Genomic DNA, 17,504 nt, shown 5'->3' with positions numbered 1-17,504 from the left:
AGAGGTAAGTGTTCTTTCTGATTTTTTCAGTGTGTTGGGCAAGGAACATCAGAGATGCTTGAGCCATTGTATCTAGGGATTTGTTAAAAGAGCTTGGCAGCAGTGGGATTTGAACCCACGCCTCCGAAGAGACTGGAGCCTTAATCCAGCGCCTTAGACCGCTCGGCCATGCTACCTGTAAAAGATCACTCGTTATCGATTAAAAAGCGGCGGGAGACATAGGCTACATTCCATTTTCAGCATTCATTGCTTGCACTGGAGGCCTCAGAACTCTCAACTCCCAGTAGGTCACCACTTTATCCTTTGTGAAAGGTTGTTAAAGTTTGACACAGATGTCAACTTATGTGCTTCTAGCTTACAGGAGTTGGCCACATTCAGTTGGAGTTGTTTTGTACCGTTGATGACTTTTCACTAGTCATCAGGAGTGTGCCCTTTGGAAGACTTCTCAAACAAACATGCAATTTTTCTAATGCTCCTAAAGCAGAGAGGTAAGTGTTCTTTGAGATTTCAGTGTGTTGGGCAAGAAACATCAGAGATGCTTGATCCCTCGAGTCTAGGGATTTGTCTAGGGAGCTTGGCAGCAGTGGGATTTGAACCCACGCCTCCGAAGAGACTGGAGCCTAAATCCAGCGCCTTAGACCGCTCGGCCATGCTACCCACAAAAGATCAATTGCTTACGATTAAAAGTCGCTGGGACACATTCTACATTCCATGGGTTAATGAGGCCGTGGCATATATAGCACACCTGGAATTCCCCCAGCTGGTCTGAAATGAGAGCCTGGGATGGATGAGCAAGACCCAGCCCCAGCAAAGCCGGAACACGTTGGCCGATTAGCTCAGTTGGTTAGAGCGTGGTGCTAATAACGCCAAGGTCGCGGGTTCGACCCCCGTACCGGCCATCCATGTGCTTGATCTTTATGTTTCTATGGTCTCTGCCAGGGGGAAAACTGTGTCTTTCTGCTGTCCCATGTTCTGCATTCATTGCTTGCGCTGGAGGCCTCAGAACCCTCAACAGGCCACCACTTTATCCTTTGTGAAAGGTTGTTAAAGTTTGACACAGATGTCAACTTATGTGCTTCTAGCTTACAGGAGTTGGCCACATTCAGTTGGAGTTGTTTTGTACCGTTGATGACTTTTCACTAGTCATCAGGAGTGTGCCCTTTGGAAGACTTCTCAAACAAAACATGCAATTTTTCTAATGCTCCTAAAGCAGAGAGGTAAGTGTTCTTTGAGATTTTTTCAGTGTGTTGGGCAAGGAACATCAGAGATGCTTGAGCCATTGAGTCTAGGGATTTGTTAAAAGAGCTTGGCAGCAGTGGGATTTGAACCCACGCCTCCGAAGAGACTGGAGCCTTAATCCAGCGCCTTAGACCGCTCGGCCATGCTACCTGTAAAAGAACACTCGTTATCGATTAAAAAGCGGCGGGAGACATAGGCTACATTCCATGTTCAGCATTCATTGCTTGCGCTGGAGGCCTCAGAACTCTCAACTCCCAGTAGGTCACCACTTTATCCTTTGTGAAAGGTTGTTAAAGTTTGACACAGATGTCAACTTATGTGCTTCTAGCCTATAGGAGTTGGCCACATTCAGTTGGACTTGTTTTGTACTGTTGATGACTTTTCACTAGTCATCAGGAGTGTGCCCTTTGGAAGACTTCTCAAACAAAACATGCAATGAATGCTGTTTTTCTAATGCTCCTAAAGCAGAGAGGTAAGTGTTCTTTGAGATTTCAGTGTGTTGGGCAAGGAACATCAGAGATGCTTGAGCCCTTGAGGCTAGAGATTTGTTAAAAGAGCTTGGCAGCAGTGGGATTTGAACCCACGCCTCCGAAGAGACTGGAGCCTAAATCCAGCGCCTTAGACCGCTCGGCCATGCTACCCACAAAAGATCAATTGCTTACGATTAAAAGTCGCTGGGACACATTCTACATTCCATGGGTTAATGAGGCCGTGGCATATATAGCACACCTGGAATTCCCCCAGCTGGTCTGAAATGAGAGCCTGGGATGGATGAGCAAGACCCAGCCCCAGCAGAAGCCGGAGCACGTTGGCCGGTTAGCTCAGTTGGTTAGAGCGTGGTGCTAATAACGCCAAGGTCGCGGGTTCGACCCCCGTACGGGCCATCCATGTGCTTGATCTTTATGTTTCTATGGTCTCTGCCAGGGGGAAAACTGTGTCTTTCTGCTGTCCCATGTTCTGCATTCATTGCTTGCGCTGGAGGCCTCAGAACCCTCAACAGGTCACCACTTTATCCTTTGTGAAAGGTTGTTAAAGTTTGACACAGATGTCAACTTATGTGCTTCTAGCTTACAGGAGTTGGACTTGTTTTGTACCGTTGATGACTTTTCACTAGTCATCAGGAGTGTGCCCTTTGGATGACTTTTCTGCTGTTCTGAAATTAGAGCCTGGGATTGATGAGCAAGACACAGCCCAAGCGGGCTAATAGCACGTTGGCAGGTTAGCTCAGTTGGTTAGAGCGTGGTGCTAATAACGCCAAGGTCGCGGGTTAGACCCCCGTACTGGCCATCCATGCACTTGATCTTTCAGTTGAGATTGAGCGGTCGTGCGACATGGCTCCCACGAAAATACACCATATGGGGTACTTTTGTCCCCCCACAAATAGAGCTTTCTTTTCGTGGTATTTGATCACCTCTGCGTTTTTTTGGGTGTTTTTTGCGCTATAAACAAAAATAGAGCGACAATTTTGAAAATATCTATATTGGTTACCATTTGCTATAATAAATATCCCCAATAAATATATAAAGAAACAATTGTTTTTTTCCTCAATTTTGGCCGATACGTGTTCTTCTACATATTTTTGGTAAAAAAAAAACGCAATAAGCATTTATCAATTGGTTTGCACAACATTTTTAACGTTTACAAAATAGGGGATAGTTTTGTGGCATTTTTATTAATATTATTTTTTTTTTTTACTACTAATGGTGGCGATCAGCGATTTTTTTCATGACTGCGACATTATGGCGGACACATCGGACACTTTTGACACATTTTTGGGACCATTGGCATTTTCACAGCGAAAAGTGCTATACAAATGCACTGATTACTGTAAAATTTACACTGGCAGTGAAGGGGTCAACCAATGGGGGCGCTGTAGGGTTTAAGTGTATCCTAATGTGTGTTTCTTACTGTAGGGGGGGGCGGGGCTGGACGTGTGACGTCAGTGATCGTCGTTCCCTATATCAGGGAACAGACGATCACTGACACTGCACAGAGAAGTACGGGGAAGGTTTGTTTACACTCACCTCTCCCCGTTCTTCAGCTCCTGTGACCCGATCGCAGGACACCCGCGGTGATCGGGTCTAGAGGTTTCGCGGCTGCGGTCACGGAGCTTCAGAAAATGTCGCAAGCGCGCCGCCGGCGGCATGGTCGCGACCCACAGCTGGGCTCTTAAAGAGGACGTATATATACATCCATGTGCCCAGCCGTGCCAATCTGTCAACGTATATAGTCGTGTGGCGGTTCTTAAGTGGTTAAGTATAAATAGTATAAACATTCAGTGAATAGTACTTTTCATTTCCATATGAATCACACCAAAACTGCTATGAATAAATGATAATCTTTGAAAAAGTTCAGAGGGATGCAGTGCGTCAGGTAGGAGTGGTTGCACTGGTGTCATTATGCTGGGCAGGCCCGTGTCAGCACCTTGGAATCTCCCTAGCCTAACCTAGCCTAATTCAGAAAATATAAATCAATTGAGTGATAAAACAAATGCAGTGCAAACAAAAACATGTGCAAATAAATTGATCCATAAACATACAAGAAAATTCCTTACATAGAAAAAAAAGCACAATGCATAAACAATCCATTAGTAAATGCTTAGTACAAACAGTCCATAAAGAAATGCATGTGTTGCCCAAATCCAGTAATTCTGTGTATATAAACACCACTCCACACCTGAGTGCGCACCCCACTCACAAGCTGCTTACTGACAGGTAAGACCTCAAAGATGGAGGCCTACTGTACTTTTTGGGGAAAATCCCACTGGGGTGGATGGCACAATCAAGGACCCGGGAACGGGGTTTCCACAATAACCAGGGTAGTCCACAGATGTAACTCAAGAAGGGATAGATGCAAAAGAGGGGCATGTAAAACAGATTTGCACAATCAGCACCCCGGCAGGCATGACTACATCACTGCTGTAGCTTTATCCAATGAGTTTCGTCCATTAGGACGCCATCCAGGGGTAAAACTCTCCTATGTTTTGATAGCGTAAGTTGTATTGATATTTGTTAGTTATGTGTGTGTGTGGATATAGAGTAAGTGCAGCTATCACTATTCAGTTATTTTGATTACTGTTTTTCTGACACTTAGCGCAACCATTTCTGTTTTTTGTAATTTTAATTGGTATGTTTGAATATCTTTACAGAAGTGCTGCTCCATTAACCACTTAACCCCCGGACCATATTGCTGGTCAAAGACCAGAGCACTTTTTGCGATTCGGCACTGCGTCGCTTTAACTAACAATTGCGCGGTCGTGCGACGTGTCTCCCAAACAAAATTAGCGTCCTTTTTTCCCCACAAATAGAGCTTTCTTTTGGTGGTATTTGATCACCTCTGCGGTTTTTAGTTTTTGCGCTATAAACAAAAATAAAGCGTACATTTTTAAAAAAAAAAAATATTTTTTACTTTTTGCTATAATAAATATCCCCCAAAAATATATAAAAAAAATCATTTTTTTTCCTCAGTTTAGGCCGATACATATTCTTCTACATATTTTTTGTAAAAAAAAATTGCAATAAGCGTTTATTGATTGGCTTGCGCAAAAGTTATAGCGTTTACAAAATAGGGGGTATTTTTATGGCATTTTTATTAATATTTTTTTTTACTAGTAATGGCGGCGATCAGCGATTTTTTTTCAGTACTGCGACATTATGGCGGACACTTCGGACCCTAGTGGCCTGCGCGAGAGCCGAAGTATAGCTACAGGCTCTCGCGCAGGGGAGCCGACCTGCCGCCGTTAAACGACGGCGGCTGGTCGGCAAGCTGTTGTATGGTGTGGTTATCACTTAGCAAAGCAGTCTTAGTGTGATTCACATGGAAATGTATAGGACTATTCACTGGACTTTTTACACTATTAATTGAGAAGACATTAATTCATAATATATGTTTGCTATAATTATATTGATTGATGTATTTTTTTAACTAATGATACATGTTGGAATAAAGTATATTTTATGGAATTATGGATACCTTTAAAGTCCCACCTTGTATGTTGCAATGTTTCCAACACTTTAATATTTGGGGATAAGGTGTGAATGTGAGTCCCACTTCCTGAGCAAAAAATAAATGATGGTGTACTATTTTTAAAGCAATGACCTTGAATGCAATAATGTGAACCACAGTGATTAAAAAACATTGATTTTATAAGATGCACCCAAATGTATCTGGTTTGAATGCTCAATTGATCAAATATTATATAGCGTATAAAAATATTTTGTATTTTATTTCTGGCCAGCAGATAGCGCTCTCTACTGCTTTTCTCATGTCTTCATCTGTTTATTTACATCCTGCTGTAAAAAACAGAGACCTAGCTCATGCTGAAATGTACAATAATCATAGCTCCCAACTGTTCCTGATTTCGGGGAACTGTTCCCCACTTTCTCAGTAAATGATGGTGTATTTTTTTAATGCAATAGCACTAAATGCAATTGTGTGAACCACAGTGTTAAAAAAACATTACATTTACTATGCATGTGTAGCGCCTGGTTACTTTTCAGAACCGGTGCTAGTGTAAATTTAGAGGGGGTCAGAGAGTTAAGTGACTCTGACCAGGTTAATCTGTTCAAATTTGGAGCCTTTGTCTCAGCTTTGGCTGTGCTGTGGGTTCATGTTGTCTTTTCTGGAGTGCTGATGACACCCCAGGCCGACAGGTGGCAGCAGTGGAGTCAAGGATTTGGATGCTTCTCCCGCAGCAGCCTATCAGGAGGGGTTTTCCTCGCTGTGCATGCTGGGGAGGGGTATTTATGAGGCAGATGTCATTTTATTGGGTCTTCTTCCTGTGTGGTGCCCACCTTCAGGGTAGCCATACTACGGCACCCCGGCAAAATGGCCTTCCGGGCCGGGGTGTCGAGCTACGCAGTGTTCCTGGTTTCCGGGACCACGTTGGCCCGGAGTAACTGAGGCTGGGGCCCAGTGATCGACTGGGTCCCTAATTTGATGAGGTCCTGAGCTGTCCGTTCCTGTGTGAGGAAGCTGTTCGGTGGAGAGTCTGCCTAAGTAGTACCAAGAGAGGCTGGTGTTCCAAGAGGGGCCTTACCATCCACCGTGGACCAGGGAAACCGGGTGCTGAGAGGCTGGACGTTGGTCGCCTATCAGCCGGTAACCAAACCAAAACTACCTGAAGGAGATCCGGGTGTTGAATCTGTTGAGGAGGATTCTGGACCACTATTATCTCCACTGTGTTCAACCATTGGGAGGGTCTGTGGCAGAGACTTACCGTATTTATCGGCGTATACCGCACACTATTTTGCCCTGAAAATCAGGGCAAAATCGTGGGTGCGCGGTATACGCCAATACCCGCTTTCCCGCCACGAGTTTGAATACTGCGCCGGCATATACCGAGCACAGTACACTCGTGTATCTTCGGGCAGTCTCGGCGCATCTCGCGCTGACGTCCTGAGCGTACAGGACGTCAGCACGAGAGTTGCCGAACCTGCCCGACGATACACGAGTGTACTGCGCTCGGTATATGTCGGCGCAGTATTCAAACTCGGCGCGGGAAACGAGTGGGGAGGACGCAAGGACGCCGCAGAAGGACGCCGGACCTGACGAAGAGGACACCCGAAGCCGCGGACGGACGCCGGACCCGACGAAGAGGACACCCGAAGCCGCAGAAGGACGCCGGACCCGACGAAGAGGACACCCGAAGCCGCAGAAGGACGCCGGACCCGACGAAGAGAACACCCGAAGACGCAGACGGACGCCGGACCCGACGAGGCCGCTGATGGACTTCGCCAAGACACCAAAACTGTAAGTACAAAAAAAAAATTTTTTCCACAGGATTCGGGGCAACTTTAGGGGTGCGCGGTATACGCGGAAGCGCGTTATACCGCGATAAATACGGTAACCGCATGTTCGATTGACATTCTGACTGCCAGGCGAGTGTACTGCGCTCGGTATATGTCGGCGCAGTATTCAAACTCGGCGCGGGAAACTAGTGGGGAGGACGCCGCAGAAGGACGCCGGACCCGACGAAGAGGACACCCGAAGCCACAGACGGACGCCGGACCCGACGAAGAGGACACCCAAAGCCGCAAAAGGACGCCGGCCCCGACGAAGAGGACACCCGAAGACGCAGACGGACGCCGGAGCCGACAAGGCCGCCGATGGACGCCGCGCAAGACACCAAAACTGTAAGTACAAAAAAAAACTTTTTTTCCACAGGATTCGGGGCAACTTTAGGGGTGCGCGGTGTACGCGGGAGCGCGTTATACCGCGATAAATACGGTAACCGCATGTTCGATTGACATTCTGACTGCCAGGCTTGTGAGAGAGGCCTGTCCAGGTGCGCTACATCCACTCCAGCTAGAGTGGTGAGACAGAAGTTGTCGTTGGAAGCAGGGCCGTTTCCCATTTACATACACCTGGATCTGCCATTCTTCATTTCTACTATCTCTTCACTCTTCACCAAGTTCTACTGTTTTTACCTGGCTGGGTAATAAAAGCACCAGAAAAGACACCTGCTGTGTGGACATTCCATTTAATACATTCTCATCAAGTACCCTAGACGGCAGAGATACAGAGGTAACATGCCACCCAAAACAAACCAGCAGCTCCTTCAGGGGTAGTGCTACACATGCATTTGTGATGCATTTATAAAACGCACCCAAAAGCACCCAAAAGCATCTGGTTTGAACACTCCCTTGGTCAAATATTATATAGTGTATAAAAATATTTAGTATTTTATTTCTGGCCAGCAGGTAGCGCTCTCTACTGCTTTTCTCAAGTCTTCATCTGTATATTTACATCCTGTAAACCCTGGAGACCTAGCTCCAGCTGACATGTACACGACATACACTATATTACCAAAAGTATTGTGACGCCCGCCTTTACATGAACTTTATTGGCATCCCAGTCTTAGTCTGTAGGGTTCAATATTGAGTTAGCCCACCCTTTGCAGCTATAACAACTTCAACTCTTCTGGGAAGGCTGTCCACAATATTTAGGAGTGTGTCTATGGGAATGTTTGACCATTCTTCCAGAAGCACATTTGTGAGGTCAAATACTGATGTTGGATGAGAAGGCCTGGCTCGCAGTCTCCACTCTAATTCATCCCAAAGGTGTTCTATTGGGTTGATGCCAGGACTCTGTGCAGGCCAGTCAAGTTCTTCCACCACAAACTTGCTCATTCATGTCTATATGGACCTTGCTTTGTGCACTTGTGTGCAGTCATGGTGGAACAGAAAGGGGCCATCACCAAACTGTCCCCACAAAGTTGGAAAACTGAAATTGTCCAAAATGTCTTGCTATGCTGTCCCCTTAAGAGTTCCCTTCACTGGGACAAAGGGGTCAAGTTCTCCTTCAAACCCAGACACATCCATCGGATTGCCAGACAGAGACGCGCAATTCGTCATTCCAGAGAACACAACTCCATTGCTCCAGTGGCGGCGTGCTTTACACCACTGCATCCCATGCTTTGCATTGCACTTGGTAGTGTAAGGCTTGGCTACAGCTGTTCGGCCATGGAAACTTATTTGTTTGCTATATTATATTGATTGATGTATTTTTTTAACTAATGTCACATGTTGGAATAAAGTATCTTTTATGGAATTATTGGCGCCTTTAAAGTCCCACCTTGTATGTTGCCAATGCTTCCAACCATTTAATATTTAGGGATGTGGTGCTGAATGTGACTCCCACTTTATGAGCAAAAAATAAATGATGGTGTACTATTTTTAAAGCAATCATAGGCCCCAGCCAGTATAGCTGGGCCTACTCCATGGAGATGTGACCTTGGGCCAACGTGGTCCCGCGGTCAGGGCTGGACTGGGACAAAAATTTGGCCCTGGACTTCATCCAGAATGGCCCATTTTGACATGTCTCTCCTATGGCGGCCGGACCACTCCTGCACCCCCCCCCCCTGGCCACCCAAGCCCCCTCTCCCCCTTCACTAGCCACTAGCCGTTCTACTTTATTAGAGTAGAACGGTTGGTACTGGTACTCTTATAGGCAGTACCAGTGGGGAAGCTAGAGCTTATTTCACCTGGGGCAAAGAATCAGTTCGGTGCTCCCCCTTATGGGACAAGTTTAGGCAGAAGTGAGAAACTCCCAGGCCATAGTTGTCGAGTCAGCTGTCTGTCCCCTCCCCCATGCTCCTCTGTCGTCGTGCCTGCTCCTCTGGTCCTCCCCCTGATTCTCTGTTCCCCCCCAGGTGAGCTCTGCGGGGAGGTAGAGACAGAGGAGCGGAGGGGGATGGCAGTCTGCTGACACTGAAGCAGGCCCACTGAGCCATCGGACCACCGGGAAACTCCCTGTAGTCCCAATGACCGGTCCATCCCTGCCCGAGGTCGAGATCACACACACGTGCCTCGCGCCAGGAGGGCCACGAGGTGAAGGACCCTGAAAAACTGTGTCTGCCCCTTAAGTATCCCTTCCAGGCATGCACAGAGGGGCACCACTCCCACTGGGCTGCTGCCGAGAATGGTCACTTAACTCACTATGGTTCACTTGTGTTCCAACATGGGCCTGAGGTGGTAACGCCACCTACAGGCAACAGGGGAAAATACTATCAAGCACAACCATAGACAGAACATAAGCTAATTTTAATGGAATTCAACAAAGTCTGAGCCCACTATTAGCTCAGACACCCTCTAAATTTAGAATAGCGCCCCAGTCATTGGGAGCAGGGCGCTACACAGGCATTCCCATAAGATGTGTAATAATGTGCTGGTCACCCCACAGTTCCTCCCACATTTGGGAGAAAGGCTCTGTTTTTTAAGCTATTTGTATTTGGAAACATTGGGGAACTGTCGGTAAAGCAGACCTTTCCATGGAGGAGGGTCAACAACATAAATACCCTGTACAGAAAATGGCCAAAAAAAATCAAACAGCTCCACTTCGGTTTGGGTACTTTTATGAAAATATTTGGGAATATTTTGTTGGGGCTCCTTCATACAATGTAATGATTGAGATTTACTGCTCTTTACATAATAGGAAACATCCTTGGAAACCGCGAAAGTATGTTAATTAAAAAAAAGATACAATTGCTGTAACTTAGCAGTTGACAGTTCAGCCCTCTTGACCTTTTTTTCCTGCTGTGTACCATTTGCGCAAAACAATAGACATGTACGTTATTGCTGTAATAAAAGTTTTGTTTAAGGATGTCAGCGAATCCAACGGCAAACATCATATAGAGAAGAAAAGTACATGTTGGCTTTTTGGATTTAGAAAAGGCAAAACTGGATGACGTATTGCACACACTGGGGTAGATTCAGATACAATGGAGTATCTTTCTGCGGGGCGTAACGTATCTCAGATACGTTACGCCGCCGTAAATTAGGGCGCAAGTTCCGTATTCAGAAAGAACTTGCGCCCTATGTTACGGCGGCGTAACATATGTGGTCCGGCGTAAGCCTTCCTAATTCAAATGAGGATGATGTGGGCGTATTTTACTGAAATGTAGAGTGACCCCACGTATTTGAAGTTTTTTTACGAACGGCGCATGCGCCATTCGCGAAAGAATCCCAGTGCGCACGCTCGAAATGAACCCGCAAAAATGCAATGCTTTCGACGTGAATGTAAATTACGCACAGCCCCATTCACGGACGACTTACGCAAACAACGTAAAATTTTCTAAATTCGACGCGGGAACGACGTCCATACTTAACATAGGATACGCCTCATATAGCAGGGGTAACTATACGCCGGAAAAAGCCTAACGTAAACGACGTAAAAAAATGCGCCGGGCAAACGTATGTTTCTGAATCGGCGTATCTACCTAATTTGCATATTTGACACGTAAATATATGGAAGCGCCACCTAGCGGCCAGCCTAAAATTGCAAATAAGATACGACGGCGTAAGAGACTTACACCAGTCGGATCTTAGTCAAATCTATGACTATGATTCTATGAATCAGTCGCATAGATACGACGCCGCACACTCAGAGATACGACAGCGTATCTGGAGATACACCGTCGTATCTCCTACATGAATCTACCCCACTCTGAGCAAGCTTTCCTTATATATTGGTCCTGCTTGACCAATGCTGAGCTTATGATGGGGTAGGGAACCTCATGAAAGAAATGAACATCAATTGTCCTATAGAATTTTATCTGGGCTAGAAGTCGCAGGTAGAATTTCGGGCAACCTGACGTAAAAGCTTTGCTCTTACCTTACCAGACCACCTCATTCTTGCATGAATATTGGATTCGTTAGAAGCTCAAAGTTGTCACACGACAGTAAAACTTTTAAAGGGACCATGGATGTCCTCTTTTTTTTTTTTAAATGTGAGATCCAAAAAGTTGAATTGTCCTGGGATAATTATAGATTTATTATGAATCTGATCTTCATGCAAGGTGTGCTGGTGAGAATCACTTCATGGAATTTTGGGGAAGACCCAACCATCTTGTTGTAGCACCTCCCCCTGAAGGAGCTGCTGGCTTAGATTTTGGGTTTTGCACGTTACCTCTAAGTTCGTTGTCCAGGAAATGAAGTCTGTAGAAATTGCAGGGTCCACACAGGGCTCATGAACCAAATAACCCAAAACTCTAAAGTAAGCCCAATTTTTTTTTGTATAGTGTTAGGTAGATTCAGGTACAATGGCTTATAGTTACGGCGGCGTAGCCTAGCCTGTTTAGGCTACACCGTCGTAGATTAGCTAGGCTAGTAGTGATTTTCACTCTACTTACCTGCTAATATACGGCGGCGTAGCCTAAAACGAGCGGGTGTATCGGCGCCTAATTCAAATTGGTTGGAGGGGGGCGTGTTGTATGATAATGAGGCTTGACCTCACGTTTTTTGACGTTCTTTGCCACTGCGCATGCGCCGGGCGCCTACATTTCCCAGTGCGCATTGCGGCTAAGTAGGCCGTACAGGCCTATTGATTTTAACGTGGACGTAAACGACGTAACTCCCGATTCGCGGACGACTTACGCAAACGACGTAAAAAATTCGAACCTCGCGGCGGGAACGGCGGCCATACTTTAACATTGTTGTTCCACCTCATAGGTGGAATAACTTTAGGCCGGCCGCAATGGAAGCGCCACCTAGCGGCCATCCAAAAAATCTAAGATAGGACGGCGCAAGCGTATGTTTAAGCGTATCTCTGTTTGAGCATACGCTTAAACATACTGCGGCGTAGATTCGGAGTTAGGTTGGCTTATCTACTGATAAGCCGGCCTAACTCTTTCTGAATCTACCTATGTGAGTTGTAACATATGATGTTATGCTGAGTAAATAGATAACTAATATGTCACACTTTAAAATTGCATCTGCCCGTTGAATGGTGACAAATTACGGTGCTTAAAATTCTACATAGGTAATTCTTTAACAATTTGCCGACCTGCTCATGTACATTTACTACGGCAGATCGGCTCTCCTGCGTGTACCTGCACATCGGACTGTGCAAGGAGGATAGCGGGTGCGGGTGCCAGCCTCGATGTTCGCCGGCAACCCGCAATCGCTGTGTACTGAGGCAGAATGAGGAACTGCCTATGTAAACAAGGCGATTCCCCGTTCTGCCTAATAACATGTCAGAGATCTTCTGTTCCCTGGTAGCCTATCCCCCCTACAGTTAGAACACACCCAGGAAACACACTAAACCCCTTGATCGCCCCCAGTGTTAACCCCTTCCCTGCCAGTGTCATTTTTACATTGATCAGTGCATTCTTATAGCACTGATCAATGTAATAACGTCACTGGGACCCACAAAGCATCATTTGGGGTCAGTTTTGTCGCAGTCCCACTAGAAATCGCAGATTTCCGCCATTACCAGTTAAAACAATAAAAATAAATAAAAGTCCCTAAATCTATCCCGTAAATTGTAGACGCGATAATTTTTGCGCAAACGAATCAAGCCTATTGCCATTTTTTTTCCCATTTTTTTTTTACCAAAAACACGTAGAAGAATATATTGATGAATAAATTCGTTTTTTTATATATTTTTTGGGATATGTATTATAGCAGAAAGAAAAGCAAAAATCTAAATTGTAGCTCTCCGGTGGCCTGCACCACAATCATTTTTTTTAAAGAACAGTGTAAAAAGAAAAAAGAAAAAGTAAAATATAAAAATAAAAATAAATTTAAAGTGCCCCGTCCCACCGAGCTCGCCTGCAGAAGCGAACGCATATGTGAGTAGATCCTGCATATGAAAACGCATGTGAGGTATCGCTGCGATCATTAGAGCGAGAGCAATAATTCTAGCCCTAGACCTCCCCTGTAACTCAAAACATGCAACCTGTAGACATTTTTAAACGTCGCCTATGGAGATTTTTAAGGGTAAAAGTTTGTCTCCATTCCACGAGCAGGCGCAATTTTGAAGCGTGACATGTTTGATATCAATTTACTCGGCGTAACATCATCTTTCACAGTATAAAAAACAATTGGGCTAACTTTACTGTTGTCTTATTTAAAAAAAAAAATTTAAAATTCCCCAAAAATTGCGCTTGTAAAACTGCTGCAAAAATACGGTGTGACAGAAAGTATTGCAATGACCGCCATTTTATTCTCTAGGATGTTTGAAAAAATATATATATAATGTTTGGGGGTTCTATGTAATTTCCTAGCAAAAAAAAATATTTTAACTTGTAAACGAGTCTGAAAAATAGGCCCTTAAAGCGGGGGTTCACCCTTAGAGGGCACTTTTTCCCCTTAGATTCCTGCTCGTTTTCTCTAGGGGAATCGGCTATTTGTTTTAAAATATGTGCAGTACTTACCCGTTTACGAGATGCATCCTCTCCGTCGCTTCCGGGTATGGGCTGCGGGAATGGGCGTTCCTTCTTGATTGACAGTCTTCCGAGAGGCTTCCGACGGTCGCATCCATCGCGTCACGATTTTCCGAAAGAAGCCGAACGTCGGTGCGCAGGCTACTAGTGACGCGATGGGTGCGACCGTCGGAAGCCTCTCGGAAGAATGTCAATCAAGAAGGAACGCCCGCTCCCGAAGACCCATACCCGGAAGCGACGGAAGAAGATGCAGCTCGAAAACGGGTAAGTACTGCTCATATTTTAATACAAATAGCCGATTCCCCTAGACCGAACGAGCAGGAATCTAAGGGGAGAAAAAAAAAATTTAACAAATGGGTGAACTCCCGCTTTAAGTAGTTAAGGAGGCAAATCCTCACGGGGCTGAAGTGGTTAAACGAGGTCCGGTGCTAGAATTATTGATCTTGCGCTGAATTTTGTGACAATACCTCACATGTGTGGTGCGATCACCATTTACATATGAATGTGAGAGTAACGTATGCGTTTGCATTTGCGCGTAAGCATGGTGGATGAACTCTATTGCTATCACAAGGGATGAACAACATGCTTTGTGACAACATAGCCTGTGACAGGTCCTCTTTATGAAGAGATCTGGGGCCTCTAGCTTCCCATGTAACCGATCAGACACAGAACGGTCTGATCTGCTGCTTTCTTGTCTTCTGGCGGTTTCTGTGGTTACAGAGAGAGGAGGGATGTCAGTTCCTCTCTCTCTGCTCAGGGCAGCCATCACTTCCGGCCGAATCGCTCCCAGACACCACAATGGGACTGGAGAGCCTGGGAGAGGGCGTGGTGGGAGGGGAGTGGGACCCCCTTTTGCCACCCACACAAGTGATCGAGAGGCTAATTAGCCACTAGGATTACTTCTGCAATAATGAGGAAACGCTGGCTGAAAATATACATACTGGCAGTGGCGGCTGGTGAAGTTTTAGGATGGGGGGGCGCAAGACCCCGCCCCTCCCTGTTTGACCACTCCCACTTCTCATAAGCCACACCCCTTAAATAATCCACCCACTCCGTCCCCTGTATTCCACTTGCTTCCACTCATAGTGTCAGGAGTATACAGCTCAGCATCACAGGACAGAGTATATAGCCCCAGCATCACAGGACAGAGTATATAGTACCAGCATCACAGGACAGAGTATATAGCACCAGCATCACAGGACAGAGTATATAGCCCCAGCATCACAGGACAGAGTATATAGCCCCAGCATCACAGGACAGAGTATATAGTACCAGCATCACAGGACAGAGTATATAGCACCAGCATCACAGGACAGAGTATACAGCACCAGCATCACAGGACAGAGTATACAGCACCAGCATCACAGGACAGAGTATACAGCCCAGCATCACAGATCATGGTATATAGCGCAACCTTACAGATCGGCACAAACAAGCTGAAAAATTACACTGTTAGTAATGAAGCACTCTAAATAGGCATTTATCAGGTGATTATGTGTCATTGCTCCCCCTACATTAGGGTCCCCAGAGAGCCTACCTACTTATATTAGGGTCCTCAGAGCCTACCTCATTACATCAGGGTCCCCAGAGAGCCCCCTTTACATCAGGGTCCCCAGAGAGCCCCCCTTACATCAGGGTCCCCAGAGAGCCCTCCCCTTACATCAGGGTCCCCAGAGAGCCCCCCCTTACATCAGGGTCCCCAGAGAGCCCCCCCTTACATCAGGGTCCCCAGAGAGCCCCCCCTTACATCAGGGTCCCCAGAGAGCCCCCCTTACATCAGGGTCCCCAGAGAGCCCCCTTACATCAGGGTCCCCAGAGAGCCCCCTTACATCAGGGTCCCCAGAGAGCCCCTCTTACATCAGGGTCCCCAGAGAGCCCCTCTTACATCAGGGTCCCCAGAGAGCCCCCCTTACATCAGGGTCCCCAGAGAGCCCCCCTTACATTGGTGTCCCCAGAGAGCCCCCCTTGCATCAGGGTCCCCAGAGAGCCCCTCTTACATCAGGGTCCCCAGAGAGCCCCCCTTACATCAGGGTCCCCAGAGATCCCCTCCCTACATTAGGGTCCCCAGAGATCCCCCCTTACATTGGTGTCCCCAGAGAGCCCCCCTTGCATCAGGGTCCCAGAGAGCCCCCCCCTTGCATCAGGGTCCCAGAGAGCCCCCCCCCTTACACCAGGGTCCCCAGAGAGCCCCCTCTTACATTAGTGTCCCCAGAGAGCCCCATTTTACATTAGGGTCCCAGAGGCCCCCCTCTTACATCAGGGAGGATGGCTGGAGGAGGTGGAAGGCGGCGATCGGCAGCTCTATGGTAACCACAGGCAGGGGGATCTCCCTGGGGCTAGAAGTTCTATCTCCGAATGTATACAGAGGAGTGAATGTGATACCTGCCCCTCCCCTCTCCTCTCCGCTGTATACACTGACACTCAAGAGAGTACTACAAGCCCCAGGGAGATCCCGCCACACCACACAGGCACCATAGAGCTGCCGATCGCTGCCTTCTACCACCTCTCCCCCACTGCACTCTAAACGGCCAGCACCAGCCAGAGGTGCAGGGGGAGATGCGGGGTCTTGTGGGCCTCTCCACAGCGGTATAATGGAAGGGCCCAGTCGCAAATGCGACTGCAGCGACCCCTAAAGTTCTGCCACTGCAAAAAGGGGATATAAAAGAAACTACACTTAAAAAAACTATAACCCATATCCGTTTATCTTAGCATATTTAATATCTAATAATTACAGCATTATCAATGAAACACGTTCATTTTTCCAGTTTGCTTTACTAATGCTAGATTTATGTAAAGTTTGCATGCAATAAACATGAAGCAGCAATTTTCACAAATGTAATCTTAGTGTTAGAAAAACAAGCCTGCTTTAAATAAAAATGTACAAAGACACCAGAGAAAATAAATAGCCTACATTAATAACAACCCTAAGAAGTTTCAGTGACATTGCTAAAATTGGGTCAGCACAGCATAGGTTAAGTCTGATTTAAAATCTCCAAATGCTGTGTTCAGAAAACTGCACAGAGATTAAGACAGTCTGGATAGAAAGCAATTGAGGGATATAGCATTAGCAAGGAGCCAAGGTACAAAGCATTGTCCCAGTCACAGTGACAAGCTCTCTCTTACTTTTCTTGCTCTGTTCTGGCCATGCAAACGTCACTTCCGGTTTTCGAGCAGAGATTAAGACAGTCTGCACAGATATTAAGACAGTCTGGAATCTCTGGATGGACAGTAATTGAGGCATATAGCATTAGCAAGCCAAGGTACAAAGCATTGTCTCAGTCAGTGACAAGCTCTCTTTTACCTTGCTTGCAGCTCCGTTCTGGCCATGCAAACGTCACTTCCGGTTTCCACGAAACCAGGAAGAGACCTCTGAATTGAAACAACAATGCTCCCGCCCAGCGCCCATAGTGATTCTAGGGCGGAAGCTGATGGCGTTTTGCATTGCGCCGCAAGGCGGGTTTAAAGCCCGCAAATGAAGTGCCACATCTGCAATCTTGTGATTGCATTGACGTGGCACTTCCCATAAGGCACATGGCCGGCGCCCGAATATAGTACATTTAGTTAAAGGACTTTTTTTGTAATTTTTTTTTTCTTAAAGGGG

General features: G+C 46.4%; 7 non-coding genes across 7 annotated transcripts; 3 read left to right on the top strand and 4 right to left on the bottom strand.

Moving 5' to 3' along the window:
• Positions 1 to 94: 94 nt before the first annotated feature.
• TRNAL-AAG lies at positions 95 to 176 on the bottom strand. Its single transcript has one exon. It is a non-coding gene; the product is annotated as a tRNA-Leu (tRNA).
• Positions 177 to 575: 399 nt separating this feature from the next.
• TRNAL-UAG lies at positions 576 to 657 on the bottom strand. The gene has a single exon. It is a non-coding gene; the product is annotated as a tRNA-Leu (tRNA).
• Positions 658 to 825: 168 nt separating this feature from the next.
• On the top strand, positions 826 to 899 carry TRNAI-AAU. Its single transcript has one exon. It is a non-coding gene; the product is annotated as a tRNA-Ile (tRNA).
• A 408-nt stretch (positions 900 to 1,307) lies between these two features.
• Positions 1,308 to 1,389, bottom strand: TRNAL-AAG. The gene has a single exon. It is a non-coding gene; the product is annotated as a tRNA-Leu (tRNA).
• A 409-nt stretch (positions 1,390 to 1,798) lies between these two features.
• TRNAL-UAG lies at positions 1,799 to 1,880 on the bottom strand. Its single transcript has one exon. It is a non-coding gene; the product is annotated as a tRNA-Leu (tRNA).
• A 169-nt stretch (positions 1,881 to 2,049) lies between these two features.
• TRNAI-AAU lies at positions 2,050 to 2,123 on the top strand. Its single transcript has one exon. It is a non-coding gene; the product is annotated as a tRNA-Ile (tRNA).
• A 329-nt stretch (positions 2,124 to 2,452) lies between these two features.
• Positions 2,453 to 2,526, top strand: TRNAI-AAU. Its single transcript has one exon. It is a non-coding gene; the product is annotated as a tRNA-Ile (tRNA).
• Positions 2,527 to 17,504: the final 14,978 nt, after the last annotated feature.

Source organism: Rana temporaria, chromosome 12, assembly GCF_905171775.1.
Source record: "Rana temporaria chromosome 12, aRanTem1.1, whole genome shotgun sequence".
Taxonomy (NCBI): Eukaryota; Metazoa; Chordata; class Amphibia; order Anura; family Ranidae; genus Rana; species Rana temporaria.
The sequence above is the reverse complement of the archived record's forward strand: the minus strand, read 5'-3'. Positions and strand labels throughout refer to the sequence as shown.